Source organism: Moschus berezovskii, chromosome X (assembly GCF_049115385.1).
Source record: "Moschus berezovskii isolate FMDL1 chromosome X, NW_MosBer_1.0, whole genome shotgun sequence".
Classification (NCBI taxonomy): Eukaryota; Metazoa; Chordata; class Mammalia; order Artiodactyla; family Moschidae; genus Moschus; species Moschus berezovskii.
In genome coordinates, this window is record NC_142488.1 from 55,598,518 (window position 1) to 55,613,867 (window position 15,350).

The 15,350-nt window shown below is 44.9% G+C and overlaps 1 pseudogene; it reads right to left on the reverse strand.

Moving 5' to 3' along the window:
• Positions 1–282: 282 nt before the first annotated feature.
• The window catches only part of LOC129563893 (protein fem-1 homolog A-like), a 247,313-nt pseudogene continuing 232,245 nt past the window's right edge, over positions 283–15,350 (reverse strand).

Consider the following 15,350-nt stretch of genomic DNA (forward strand, 5'->3'; position numbering starts at 1 on the left):
ACAATGAGGAGGAAGAAGATGAGAAGACGTAGAAGAAACAGAGTTAGAAAACAAACTGCCATTAGACAATGTGGCAGACTCCTCAAGACTGCTTTTGACTTCTTTTATAATATGGAATCTGACAGGCACTGAAACTAAAGCAAATGGTGGAAGAAGGGTTGGTACAGTATAGAAACATTTTTGGAAGAAAGGAAAAGCAAAAAACTCAGACAGAGATCACGATGTGTTTGCATAAAGTTACACCATGTGTCCCTGCCTCTCTTGCCTTCCCTTCCACTTCCTTCACCTCTGCTGCCCCGGAGACAGCGAAACGAACTCCTCCTTTTCCTCTTCCTCCCCAATCTACTCAACACGAAGACGAGCATGAAAGCTTTCATGATGATCCACATCCACTTTAGCAAAGAATCATCATGCCTTACGGTTATCAAACATATCTGTTGTGTATGTGTTTTGCGTGTCTTCATGTGAAAATCTAATAACTGTATCACAGGAGCTGTATGGGATGGTTTTTGGCCATTCTCATCTTCTAGGTGTGCATCATATAGAATATTGTGTGCAAGATGTATTGCAGTGGACAGCCTATCCTTACATAGGCAGGAGATGAGTGATATTCAATATAAAATTATTAGTGTGTTAGTTTTCTTACTGGTTTACAACTTTGCTCTCAAAGAATTACATTATTGTATGGTATACCTCACTAACTTTTGTAAATGGGAAAACTACATATAAGCCAGTCATCAGACCTGTTTTTTAAAAAATGCTTCTGAAACTGATTACAAATATGACTATAATACTTTATGCCACAAACATTTTATAACAATTCACTCATTAGTGTATAGGCTGAGCTACCATAAAGCAATCATATTGCTGTTTCTTCATTATCAGGACATGAATCATAACTGTAAATAAATATGAATTTCTTTTTCACATTATCTTTTCATTTGTCATATCTAGTGCTAATAAAATGTAAAACATCTATAGTGTTTATATCACATAAAACAATACTGATGTAGCTACTGACAAATAACTCCTCTTGTAAACAGATGAATCATAACTGTAAATAAATATGAATTTCTTTTTCACATTATCTCTTTGTCATATCTAGTGTTCAGTTCAGTTCAGTTCAGTCGCTCAGTCGTGTCCGACTCTTTGTGACCCCATGAATCACAGCACACCAGGCCTCCCTGTCCATCACCAACACCCGCAGTTCACTCAAACTCATGTCCATCGAGTCCGTGATCCCATCCAGCCATCTCATTCTCTGTCCTCCCCTTCTCCTCCTGCCCCCAATCCTTCCCAGCATCAGAGTTTTTTCCAGTGAGTCAACTTGTCGCATGAGGTGGACAAAGTATTGGAGTTTCAGCTTTAGCATCAGTCCTTCCAATGGACACCCAAGATTGATCTCCTTTAGAATGGACTGGTGTTAATAAAATGTAAAACATCTATAGTGTTTGTATCACATAAAACAATACTGATGTAGCTACTGACAAATAACTCCTCTTGTAAACGGATGACATAAACTTACAGGATCAATAAATACAGGACAGTACTGTGAATGTTTTTTCTCTTCCTTATGGATTTTTTTTTTTTACTGCCCTGTTTCTTTATTCCAGGCTACTAGAGGGACAGTGTTCAACATTCAGAAAACAAAGATCATGGCATCTGGTCCCATCACTTCCTGGGAAATAGATGGAGAAACAGTGGAAACAGTGGCAGACTTTATATTTTTGGGCTCCAAAATCACTGCAGATGCTGATTGCAGCCATGAAATTAAAAGACGCTTGCTCCTTGAAGGAAAGTTATGACCAACCTTGATAGTATATTAAAAAGCAGAGACATTACTTTGCCAACCAAGGTCCATCTAGTCAAGGCAATGGTTTTTCCCGTGGTCATGTATGGATGTGAGAGTTGGACTGTGAAGAAAGCTGATCGCCGAAGAATCGATGCCTTTGAACTGTGGTGTTGGAGAAGACTCTTGGGAAAAGACTCTTATAATGCAAGGAGATCCAACCATTCCATTCTAAAGGAGATCAATCCTGGATGTTCATTGGAGGGACTGATGCTAAAGCTGAAACTGCAATACTTTGGCCACCTCATGCGACAAGTTGACTCACTGGAAAAGACTCTGATGCTGGGAAAGGTTGGGGGCAGGAGGAGAAGGGGACGACGGAGAATGAGATGGCTGGATGGCATCACTGACTCTGTGGACATGAGTTTGAGTGTACTCCGGGAGTTGGTGATGGACAGGGAGGCCTGGCGTGCTGTGATTCATGGGGTCGCGGAGAGTCGGACATGACTGAGCGGCTGAACTGAACTGAGAGGGACAGTGATGGCATTTCCTGCCTTGACAGAAGGTAAGAACCTGGTCTAGAAAATAAAGACCGTCCTAACTAACACTGCAAATCCAAACAAGACCTAGTTCCCTTAGAGGGACAGAATATCCAAGCACCGCAAGGAGATCCAACCAGTCCATTCTAAGGTAGATGGATCCTGGGTGTTCATTGGAGGGACTGATGCTGAAGCTGAAACTGCAATATTTTGGCCACCTCATGCGACGAGTTGACTCACTGGAAAAGACTCTGATGCTGGGAAGGATTGGGGGCGGGAGGAGAAGGGGACGACCGAGAATGAGATGGCTGGATGGCATCACCGACTCTGTGGACATGAGTTTGAGTGAACTCTGGGAGTTGGTGATGGACAGGGAGGCCTGGCATGCTGTGATTCATGGGGTCGCGGAGAGTCGGACACGACTGAGCGACTGAACTGAACTGAACTGAACCATGGCTTCTGGAGGCCTCTGTGTAGCTTCCCCGAGACAGGGCTGGAGGAGAGGCCCAGGGGAATGTCCTCTTTCCTGAGCTGTGGGGGGTGGCGGCTCCAGTCCCATTCTGCTCTTGACTGCTTTCCCAAGAGGCCAAAAACACTCTCCTGCTGGTGGCCATGGCGCATGGAGGATACCTCTCCCACCCTGCCTCCACACAAGACAATCTTGCAGGGATGGCTTCTCCAGCAAGAACACTTGATCGCCCTCCCCACCCCCAGTGATGGGAGACCAAGATTTTGTACTACTTTATTCGACAGCCTATTTCGCACATCCACCATCTTATCTAGCTGGCTCAGTGGGTTAGTGTGTCTCTTGTCCAGAGTGCAGGCTGAAATACACTACAGGGTCACAAAGTTGAAGGGCTGAATGGTGCTCTTTGCCAGCAGCTTCTCATGCAGCAGCATGTAGGCTGTCTTCTTAAAGGCACTGGTGGTGTCCATGTGGGATCCCTCCTCTATCAGGGCATTCATGATCCCCAGGCAGTTGTTCTGCTTTACAATGTGGACGTGTCAGGGGGGAAGGAGGTTTTGTCAAAATCGCAGCTGTCTAGGTCGGCCCCGCAGTCAAGGACACCTTGACCACCTTGAGAGAGGGGAATCTGTCCACTTAGAAGTGAACCACGTTTGTGGTCGGTGTCCACCACCCTGTGCAGGGGTGAAGACATTCTTGCTGTGATGGCACACTTGAGCAGTAGCCCTGGTGCTTCATGTCCTCCTGATCCGGCCTGCACTCCACTTTCTCCAGCAGGCAGAGCAGGTGGAGGATGACGGCCAGGGCCTTGGTGAACTGGGCTGAGTCCCTGGGCTCCTTGGGCTTGCTCCACTTCCCAGACTTTTCACAGCACCCACATGAGATCTGCAAAGCCAGCTCGTATGATCAGGCTGCCCCTTGGCCAAGGGTTTCTGGAGCACTTAGGAGAAGAGTTCATCAGAGGAAGCTGCTGGCAGTCAGAGGCTCCAGGTTGTTCTGGTGCATGTCTAAGATGTATTTCCACGATTGGATGCAGAGCTAAAAGTTGTTCCAGTTGGCCTACACCTCATCCTGGTAACACATAAAGTAAGAAATATCTGAGTGGGAGGGACCCAGGACAGCTCTCAGGTCAACTGTGCCTGCTTGCACATCTCATCACTCTGCATGATGAATGCCTCCAGTTCCTTGGTGGTGTTCACCTCTCTGGAATAATCAGAGGCGAGGAGCAGCTGGGACTCGGGTTCAGGCAGATACATGTCCCCTGGTGATGCAGCTCCATGGCCCTTACCAAGGGTTTCAGGACCCTGAGCTTATCCCATTTCTTAGCCATGTAGGTGGCTCCCAGCAACTCCAAGGCTTCCGGATGGCTTCTGACCTGGTGCTCAGTGGTTACCCTGAGGAGGAACTTCAGCAGCATGTGCCCTGGGGCTGCACACATGCCTGGCTGGTGGAGGGACCTTCTCAGGCCAACCTTGGCTGCTTCTCCTCTCCAGCTGGCTGCTCCTGGGTGAGGTCCTCCATCAAGCTCCTGTGGTCTGTCACGTGGGCCGCCAGCAGCAGGGTCACACCATAGCCATCCCGTTCTCTGTGGGCCTGGCACCTGAACAGCACCTGCTGGACACCCAGGCTGCCGGCCTCGGTGCAGTCACGCAGGGCCTTGTTGCCTTTGACCTTGCTCAGGTTTAGGTGGCAACCCTGCTCTAACTGGTAGAGGGCGATCTGGCAATGGCCTGTGTAACAGTAGATCAGGAGGCATGTGTGTGACTGCACCGGTTGGCCACCCGCAGGTAGCCTGGTGCTTGCCCTCCACGTATCGCTCCACATCCAGGTGGCCACCAAAGCAGGCAGCACGCAGGGCCTTTGAGTGGGTGCATGTGGTGCGGCACACCAAGTCCTTGCAGCACAGCAGGCTCTGCACCAGGTCCAGGTGGTCAGCGGCTGAGGCGGCCCACAGCAGCTACGCATCCTTGGTGGTCTCGTCATTGAAGTATACTGAGCCACGCACCTCCAAGCTGGCGCCGCCACCGGGTACTTGACCACATCTAGGTGGCTGTAATGGGAGGTGATGACAAGTGGCTTCCCCACCCTCAAACCCCACCCCCATCCCCTTTTAGCACTTTGCTCTTTGCAAATACTATCTGGATGGATCTCACTCTCCAAATTCTAGATTTCCTTTTTGAGTAGGCATGCATAATACAGGACCTAAAAGTCCATCAGAGTCACCATCAGCTTTAATGGTGGAAAAGATGGGAAGCCAGGATGTTACCTGCAAACCTCTTCTCTTAAATGGCCAATACAGCTCAATATGACATTTGGAAGGGAATCCATTTGAAAGGAAAATGCAGTCTTACATTGTCCTGAGGATGCTTCCATTAATTTGGATGAATTAACATATACAGTGGTTCTTAGAAGAACCTCTTCTTGGTGACTCAGGCAGTAAAGAATCTGGTTGCAACACAGGAGACCCGGGTTAAATCCCTGGGTCAGGAGATCCCCTGGAGAAGGGAATGGCAACCCACTCCAGTATTCTTGCCTGGAGAATCCCATGGACAGAGGAGACTGGCTGGCTACTGTCCATATTGTTGCAAAGAGTTGGACATGACTGAGCGACTAACAATTGCACTTTCATTCCCAGCAAAAGAATTACTAATGTTTACAGGATGAATATCATCCTAAGAAGAAGGTTAAAAATCATTTGGGAAGATGGAGGAAAATGGAAGAGGAAATGGGAGAATTAAAGTCACTTTCTCTTTCACCAAACCCTCCTCCTCATTTCTCTGCTGTCTCCCCTCCTTTTGCTCCCTTTCCATGGCAGCTCTGCATCTTCACGCCTCCATCTGACTCCTAGTAAGGGCGAAGCTATGATCTTCAAGATGGGCAGTTAAATAGTAGATTTCCCTGTAAAGAAGGACAAGGAGACAGTAAGGAATTATCTCCCTGAGTGAGGTGTGTGTTTCTCATGCCCTATCTCTGATTCCATTTCATGCTTAGCCTAGATTTTGACCTCCAAGAATATTTTCTTATCCACAAACTCTACAGCTAGGAAAGCTGAGATGATAAAGCAATAGTATTAAGGAATAACTGGGAAAGGAAACCCAAGAGTAATCTAATTCTACATTTTTCCTGACTCAATGACAAGACAGCTAGCCTTCCCTAACCACTTTGCCAATGAAGCAGATGCCATCAAGTAGCTACCCAGAGTTGAAACAGTACAAATCTACATGCTCTTCAACTCCCCTTCATTATTCGCTGAGGGCTTCTTTTCCTGGGCCCAGGGAAGAGCGCAGAAGTTTGCACAAGTACCTGGCAGTGTGTTTTCAGTTTACAGCCCTTCATATAGGGATGTGCAATGGTAGTTGCACAGAATTCTGCAAGCAGAAGACTTTGGTTGTTTCACGGATCAGGCATGTCAGGACCGGAATGTGACCCACCACATCAGGGGGGATATGGCCAAAATAATGTGACTATGTATGGCAAAATCCACTACAATATTGTAAAGTAATTATCCTCCAATTAAAATAAATTAATTACTCTTAGAAAAAGAAAAAAAGACTCTAACTCTATGCCACCTCCCACATAATGGAAGAATTCCCCAGGTCGGAAGGTGCCCAGTATGCTACTGGAGATCAGTGGAGAAATAACTGTAGAAGAATGAAGGGATGGAGTCAAAGCAAAACAAATACCCAGTTGTGGATGTGACCAGTGACAGAAGCAAGTTACAGTGCTGTAAAGAGCAATATTGCATAGGAACCTGGAATGTTAGTTCCATGAATCAAGGCAAATTGGAAGTGGTCAAACAGGAGATAGCAAGGATGAACATAGACGTGCTAGGAATCAGTGAATTAAAATGGACTGGAATGGGTGAATTTAACTCAGATGATCATTATATCTACTACTGTGGGCAGGAATCCCTTGGAAGAAATGGAGTAGCCATCATGGTCAACAAAAGAGTCTGAAATGCAGTACTTGGATGCAATCTTAAAAACGACAGAATGATTTCTGTTCATTTCCAAGGCAAACCATTCAATATTACAGTAATCCAAGTCTATGCCCCAACCAGTAATGCTGAAGAAGCCGAAGTTGAACGGTTCTATGAAAACCTACAAGACCTTTTAGAACTAACACCAAAAAAGATGTCTTTTTCATTATAGGGGACTGGAATGCAAAAGTAGGAAGTCAAGAAACACCTGGAGTAACAGGCAAATTTGGCCTTGGAGCACGGAATGAAGCAGGGCAAAGGCTAATAGAGTTTTGCCAAGAGAACGCACTGGTCATAGCAAACACCTTCTTCCAACAACACAAGAGAAGACTCTACACATGGACATCACCAGATAGTCAACAGCGAAATCAGATTGATTATATTCTTTGCAGCCAAAGATGGAGACGCTCTATACAGTTAGCAAAAACAAGACCTGGAGCTGACTGTGGCTCAGATCATGAACTCCTTATTGCCAAATTCAGACTTAAACTGAAGAAAGTAGGGAAAACCACTAGACCATTCAGATATGACCTAAATCAAATCCCTTATGATTACACAGTGGAAGTGAGAAATAGATTTAAGGGACTAGATCTGATAGATAGAGTGCCTGATGAACTCTGGATGGACGTTCGTGACATTGTACAGGAGACAGGGACCAAGACCATCCCCCTGGAAAAGAAATGAAAAAAGCAAAATGGCTGTCTGAGGAGGCCTTACAAATAGTTGTGAAAAGAAGAGAAGCGAAAAGCAAAGGAGAAAAGGAAAGATATAAGCATCTGAATGCAGAGTTCCAAAGAATAGCAAGGAGAGATAAGAAAGCCTTCCTCACTGAACAATGCAAAGAAATAGAGGAAAACGACAGAATAGGAATAAGAAGAGATATCTTCAAGAAAATTAGAGATTCCAAGGGAATATTTCATGCAAAGATGGGATCGATAAAGGACAGAAATGGTATGGACCTAACAGAAGCAGAAGATATTAAGAAGAGGTGGCAAGAATACACAGAAGAACTGTACAAAAAAGATCTTCACGACCAAGATAGTCACGATAACGTGATCACTGACCTAGAGCCAGACATCTTGGAATGTGAAGTCAAGTGGGCCTCAGAAAGCATCACTACGAACAAAACTAGTGGAGGTGATGGAATTCCAGTTGAGCTATTTCAAATCTTGAAAGATGATGCTGTGAAAGTGCTGCACTCAATATGCCATCAGATTTGGAAAACTCAGCAGTGGCCACAGGACTGGAAAAGGTCAGTCTTCATTACAATCCCAAAGAAAGGCAATGCCAAAGAATGCTCAAACTACCGCACAATTGCACTCATCTCACACGCTAGTAAAGTCATGCTCAAAATTCTCCAAGCCAGGCCTCAGCATTATGTGAACCGTGAACTCCCAGATGTTCAAGCAGGTTTTAGAAAAGGCAGAGGAACCAGAGATCAAATTGCCAACATCTGCTGGATCATGGAGAAAGCAAGAGAGTTCCAGAAAAACATCTATTTCTGCTTCATTGACTATGCCAAAGCCTTTGACTGTGTCGATCACAATAAACTGTGGAACATTCTAAAAGAGATGGGAATACCAGACCACGTGACCTGCCTCTTGAGAAACCTGTATGCAGGTCATGAAGCAACAGTCAGAACTGGTCATGGAACAACAGACTGGTTCCAAATAGGAAAAGGAGTACGTCAAGGCTGTATATTGTCACCTTGCTTATTTAACTTCTATGCAGAGTACATCATGAGGAACGCTGGGCTGGAAGAAGCACAAGCTGGAATCAAGATTGCCAGGAGAAATATCAATAACCTCAGATATGCAGATGACACCACCCTTATGGCAGAAATTGAAGAGGAACTCAAAAGCCTTATGATGAAAGTGAAAGAGGAGAGTGAAAAGGTTGGCTTGAAGCTCAACATTCAGAAAACAAAGATCATGGCATCTGGTCCCATCACTTCATGGGAAATAGATGGAAAAACAGTGGAAACAGTGTCAGACTTTATTTTTGGAGGCTCCAAAATCACTGCAGATGGTGATTGCCGCCATGAAATTAAAAGACGCTTACTCCTTGGAAGGAAATTTATGACCAACCTAGATAGTATATTAAAAAGCAGAGACATTATTTTGCCAACCAAGGTCCGTCTAGTCAAGGCTATGGTATTTCCTGTGGTTATGTATGGATGTGAGAGTTGGACTGTGAAGAAAGCTGATCGCCGAAGAATCGATGCCTTTGAACTGTGGTGTTGGAGAAGACTCTTGAGAGTCCCTTGGACTGCAAGGAAATCCAACCAGTCCATTCTAAAGAAGATCAATCCTCGGTATTCATTGGAAGGACTGATGCTAAAGCTGAAACTGCAATACTTTGGCCACCTCATGCGACGAGTTGACTCACTGGAAAAGACTCTGATGCCGGGAAATGTTGGGGGCGGGTGGAGAAGGGGACGACAGAGAATGAGATGTCTGGATGACATCAGCGACTCTGTGGACATGAGTTTTAGTGAACTCCGGGAGTTGGTGATGGACAGGGAGGCCTGGCGTGCTGTGATTCATGGGGTCGTGGAGAGTCGGACACCACTGAGTGACTGAACTGAACTGAACTGAAGTTCTTGAGGGACCCACTGCTAGGGCCTTCAAATGGCCATAGCTGAAGTCCTCCTAAGAAAAGTGAGCTGGGAGAAATCACAGCAATGTATCCAGAAAGCTAGTGATTTCCCAGTTGATTTCCTTTGGCAGTTTGTTGAGGCTTCCCAAAATTTACCATCACGGATCCAGGGGTAGTTCAAAATCACCCACTGGTCTAATCTACTTTGTGTCAACCTAGAACAGAATATTACGTAAAACCTAGCAGGAGCTGATCAATTGGGGACAATGTAGAGAAAGAGGAAGGAGAAAAGAAGCAGTTAAACATCACTGTTTTAGCCACTTGGTTGCAACTATATTCTTAGGGAAGAGGACCTACTCTGGACAACATGTGAAGGGAGCCAAGGTAGACGGGAAAACTGTAGGTCATGATGACATGAGGCCAAGACACTAGAAGAGGGACTGTAGAAAGAGATTCCTGAGAATGCAGACCCTGCAGTAACAAGGGAATCAGGAAAGCCTAGGACGAAACCCTCGGCTAGGGAATAATAGGAAAAGGCTCAAAGTCAGTTGATTGAGGGAATCTTGGACATAGAAACTGGTGAACCACAAGCTTCAATAAGTTGCCCTCAGGCTAATTATGCTTGCTTTTCTGGTAAATATTGGTGCTGGAGAGGACTCTTGAGAGTCCCTTGGACTGCAAGGAGATCAAACCAGCGAATCCTAAAGGAAATCATCCCTGAATATTCATTGGAAGGACTGATAGTGAAGCTGAAGCTTCAAAGGCATGATGTGGACAGGATCAGGAGCAGGCTGGGCAAGATCAAGGGCAGCACGTGGGTGGGCTCAGAGGCAGAGGTGGGTGAATTAGGGGCAGGGTTTGGGTGGGGAGCCACCAGGGAAGCTCACTTGGCTGGGGTTGGTGACAATGTGTGGGCAGGCTTCAGGGTGGAACCACCTTCCTTATTGTTAGCCCCTCACTTTCAATCTCTCCCCAGAGCCACAAGGCTCTTCTGTGATGTTTACAATCCACAGAGTAAGAGGTACTGCAAGCAACTCCAGGTGTTATGCCCTGAGCACTCAAGGGACCCCAAGGTGAGACTTGTCCTTCTCTCCCTCATGAACCTCCACTCCTCACCTTCTCCCTACCACCACCTTCTTCCTCTGGTTCTCCATGCTTGAATTGCCTCCTATTCCTTCTTCTTCTGCCTGAATGCCTTCATACCTTCTGGTTAACCTCTGTGGGTCCCTTGTTTTCCTCCTGACCTCCACTACATTCCCCCCTTCTTACTGCTCAATCATCTTCTTGTCTCACTTTTCTCTCTGCCTGGCTGCTGTTTGTTTATTGATAACCTCCTTGCCTGACCACACCCCCAAACATTTCTCTCTCTTACTGCCTGTCCAGCCTACATTCCTCTGCTCCTCACTGTGTAATCATTCCCAGTTCCTCCTGTCTCCTTGCTTGCTCATCTACTTTCTTTTCCCAGCCCCTGCCTGACATTCCACCCCCAATCATCCCTGAAAATCCACCCTCAATTCCTCTCTTTTGACTGTCTGACTTCCTTTCATTCTTACTCTCCCTACCTCACATCCCCAGTCACCTTCTTCCTGCTTCTCACCTCCAAAATCCCTTCTTCCTTGTCTGATCAGCCCCCATCCATCTCACCTTCCTGACCTCATTCCTCAACTCCTCCATGTTTTATCAACCTCCATTCATCTAATTCTCCCTGTCAGACCTCCCCTCCATCCTTCCCCTCCTTCCTGTTTGCTCTCTTTCTCGTCTTCCATCCATACCCCTGCCTAACTTCTTCCTCCATTCTCCATGCTTGATCATACTCCTTTCCTTCCTTCTTCTTAACTTGTTGTTGTTCACCCTCTCAGTCATGTCTGACTCTTTGAGACCCCAGGACTGCAGCACACCAGGCTTCCCTGTCCTTCTTCATCTCCTGGAGCTTGTTCAAACTCAAGTTCATCGAGATGGTGACACCATCCAAACATCTCATCCTCTGTTGTCCCCTTCTCCTGCCTTCAATCTTTCCCAGCATCAGGGTCTTTTCTAATGAGTCAGTGCTTCGAATCAGGGAGCCAAAGTACTGGAACTTCAGCTTTAGCATCAGTCCTTCCAATAAATATTGAGGGTTGATTTCCTTTAGGATTGACTGGTTTGATTTCCTTGAAGTGCAAGGCATTCTCAAGAATCTTCTTCAACACCACAGTTCGAAAGCATCAATTCTCTGGCATTCAGCCCTCTGTAGGGTCCAACTCTCATATCCATACATGACTACTGGAAGAACCATTAGCTTTGACTATATGGACCTTCACTGGCAAAGTAATGTCACTGCTTTTTAATATGCTGTCTAGGTTGGTCATAGCTTTTCTAGTAAGGAGAAGGTCTTTTAATTTCATGGCTGCAGTCAGCATTTGTAGTGATTTCAGAGCCCAAGAAAATAAATTCTGTCAGTTTCCATTGTTCCCTCATCTACTTGACACGAAGTGATGGGACTGGATGCCATGATCTTTGTTTTTTGAATGTTGAGTTTTAAGCCAGGTTTTTCACTCTCCCTTTTCACTTTCATCAAGAGTCTCTCTAGTTCCTCTTCACTTTCTGCCATAACTGTGGTGTCATCTGCATATCTGAGGTTATTGATATTTCTTGATATCAATCTTGATTCCAGCTTGTGCTTCTTCCAGCCCAGCGTTCCTCATGATGTACTCTGCATAGAAGTTAAATAATCAGGGTTACAATAATCAACGTACTTGACGTACTCCTTTTCCTATTTGGAACCAGTCTGTTGTTCCATGTCCTGTTCTAACTGTTGCTTCCTGACCTGCATACAGGCTTCTCAAGAGGCAGGTCAGGTGGTCTGGGATTCCCATCTCTTTCAGAATGTTCCACAGTTTATTGTGATCCACACAGTCAAGGGATTTGGCATGGTCAATGAAGCAGAAATAGATGTTTTTCTGGAACTCTCTTGCTTTCTCCATGATCCAGCAGATGTTGGCAATTTGATCTCTGGTTCCTCTGCCTTTTCTAAAACCAGCTTGAACATCTGTAAGTTCATGGTTCACATATTGCTGAAGCCTGGCTTGGGGAATTTTGAGCATGACTTTACTAGCGTGTGAGATGAGTGTCTCTATAAGAATTTTGCACAGTTTGTTGTGATCCATATAGTCAAAGGTTTTAGCATAGTCAATGAAACAGTAGTAGATGTTTTTCTGGAATCCTCTTGCGTTTTCTCTGATCCAGCAGATTTTGGCAATTTGATCTCGGGTTCCTCTGCCTTTTCTAATTCAGTTTGAACCACCAGAAGTTCTCGGTTGGCATAGGTTGAAGCCTATCTTGAAGAATTTTGAGCATTATTTGGATAGTGTGTGAGAACGTTCTTTGCCATTGTCTTTCTTTGGGATTGGAATGAAAACTGAGTTTTTTCAGTCCTGTGGCCACTCTGGACTTTTCCAAATTTGTTGGCATATTGAGTGCAGCACTTTAACAGCATCATTTTTTAGGACTTGAAATAGCTGAGCTGCAATTCCATCACCTCCACTAGCTTTGTTCATAGTGATGCATTCTAAGGCCCACTTGACTTTGTACTCCACAGTGTCTGAATCTAGGTGAGTGATCACACCATTGTATCTTTAAGATATTTTTGTGTAGTTCTGTGTATTCTTGCCAACTCTTCTTAATATCTTCTGCTTCTATTAGCTCTGTACTGTTTCTATCCTTTATTTTTTCCATCTTTGCATGAAATGTTCCTTTGGTAGCTACGATTTTCTTGAAGTGATCTCTAGTCTTTCCCATTCTGTTGGTTTCCTCTATTTCTTTGTACTAATCACTTAGGAATACTTTCTCATCTTTCCTTGCTATTAATTTGAACTCTGCATTCAGATGGGTGTATCTTTCCTTTTCTCCTTTGCCTTTAGCTTCTTCTTTTACAAGCTATATGTAAGGCCTCCTCAGACAACTATGTTGCCTTTTTGCACTTCTTTTTCTTGGGGATCATTTTGATCACTGCGTCCTGTACAAAGTTAAGAACCTCCACCCATAGTTCTTTCAGCACTCTGTCTATCAGATCTAATCCCTTGAATCTATTTTGTCACTCCCACTGTATAATCTAGGGATTTAATTTAGGTTATATCTCAATGGCCTAGTGGTTTTCCCTACTTTCTTTAGTTTAAGTCTGAATTTTGCAATAAGGAGTTCGTGGTCTGAGCCACAGTCAGCTCCCACTCATGTTTTTACTGACTGTAGAGAGCTTTTCCATCTTCACTTGCAAAGAATATAATCAATCTGATTTAAATATTGACTATCTGGTGATGTCCATTCCATGGGTAGAGTTGTCTCTTGCATTGTTGGAAGAGGGCGTTTGCTATGACCAGTGCATTCTCTTGGCAAAACCTTGCCTGTTACTCCAGGTATCTCTTGACTTCCTACTTTGCATTCCAGTCCCCTATGATGAAAAGGATATCTTTCTTTGGTGTTAGTTCTAGAAGGTCTTGTAGGTCATCATAGAGCCATTCAAATTCAGCTTCTTCAGCATTAGTGGTTGTGGCATAGACTTGGATTACTGTGATATTGAATGGTTTTCCTTGAAAAAAAACAGAGATCTTTCTATTGTTTTTGAGATTGCACCCAAGTACTGCATTTCTGGCAGTTTTGTTGGCTATGAGGGCTACGCCATTTCTTCTAAAGGGTTTTTATGCACAGTAGTAGATATAATGGTCATCTGAATTAAATTTGCCCATTCTGGTCCATTTAAGTTCACTGATTTCTGAAATGTCAATGTTGCCATCTCTTGTTTGACCACTTCCAATTCACCTTGATTCACGGACCTAATATTCCAGGTTCCTGTGAAATATTGTTCTTCACAACATGAGACTTTACTTCTATCACCAGTCACGTGAAAATTGGGTGTTGTTTTCGCTTTGGCTCCAACTCTTCAATCATTCAGGGGTTGTTTCTCCACTCTTCTCCAGTAGCATACTGGGCACCTACTGACCTGGGGAGTTTATCTTTCAGTTTCATATCGTTTTTGCCTTTTCATACTGTTCATGAGGTTTTCAAGGTAAGAATACTGAAGTGGTTTGCCATTCCCTTCTCCAGTGGACCACATTTTGTCAGAACTCTCCATCAGGAGCTGTCCGTCCTGGGTTACCCTACACAGCATGGCTCATAGTTTCATTGAGTTAGACAAGGCTGTGATCCCCGTGATCGGTTTGGTTAGTTTTCTGTGATTCTGCTTTTCAGTCTGTCTACCCCTCTGATGCATAAGGATAAGAGTCTTCTGGAGGCTTCCTGATGGGAGGAACTGGCTGTAAGGGAATCTGGGTCTTGATCTGATGGGCTCAGTAAATCTTTGATCCAATTTTCTGTTGATGGGTGGGACTGTGTTCCCTCCATGCAGTTAAGCCTGAGGCCAATCTATGGTAGGGATAATTGTGGTAATGGCGACCTCCTACAAAAGGACTTATGCCAGCAAGCCCTGGATTTTCTTGTATTCAGTGCCCCTGACCCTACAGCAGGCCACTGTCAACCCAAATCTTTGAAAGAAGATTTGAACGCTTAGAAAATGCCACAAAACAACTTCTGAATGCTGGCAGAGGACATCAGGCACCCAGAAAGGCAGCCCATTGTCTTCGAAAGGAGGTAGGACAAAATATAAAAGATAAAAAGAGAGACAAAAGAAGTAGGGATGGAGATCTGACCCGGAAGGGAGTTTTTAAAAAGAGAGAAGTTTCCAAACACCAGGAAGCACTCTCACTGGCCGGGCTGTCCTGAGTCTTGGAATCTCAGAAGGCAACATAACCGGGAGGAAAAATAAATAAATAAAACCCACAGATTACGTGCCTAATGGCAACTCCCAGCAGAGAAGCAGCCCAGAAGCTTGCACCTGCTACTAGCAAGTGGAGGCTGGACAGGGAGGCACAGGTTGCATAGCTTAGGGTAAGGACCAAGCCTGAATGCCCTGAGGGCAATCTGAGGGAAATAGCATGAAATAGCAAC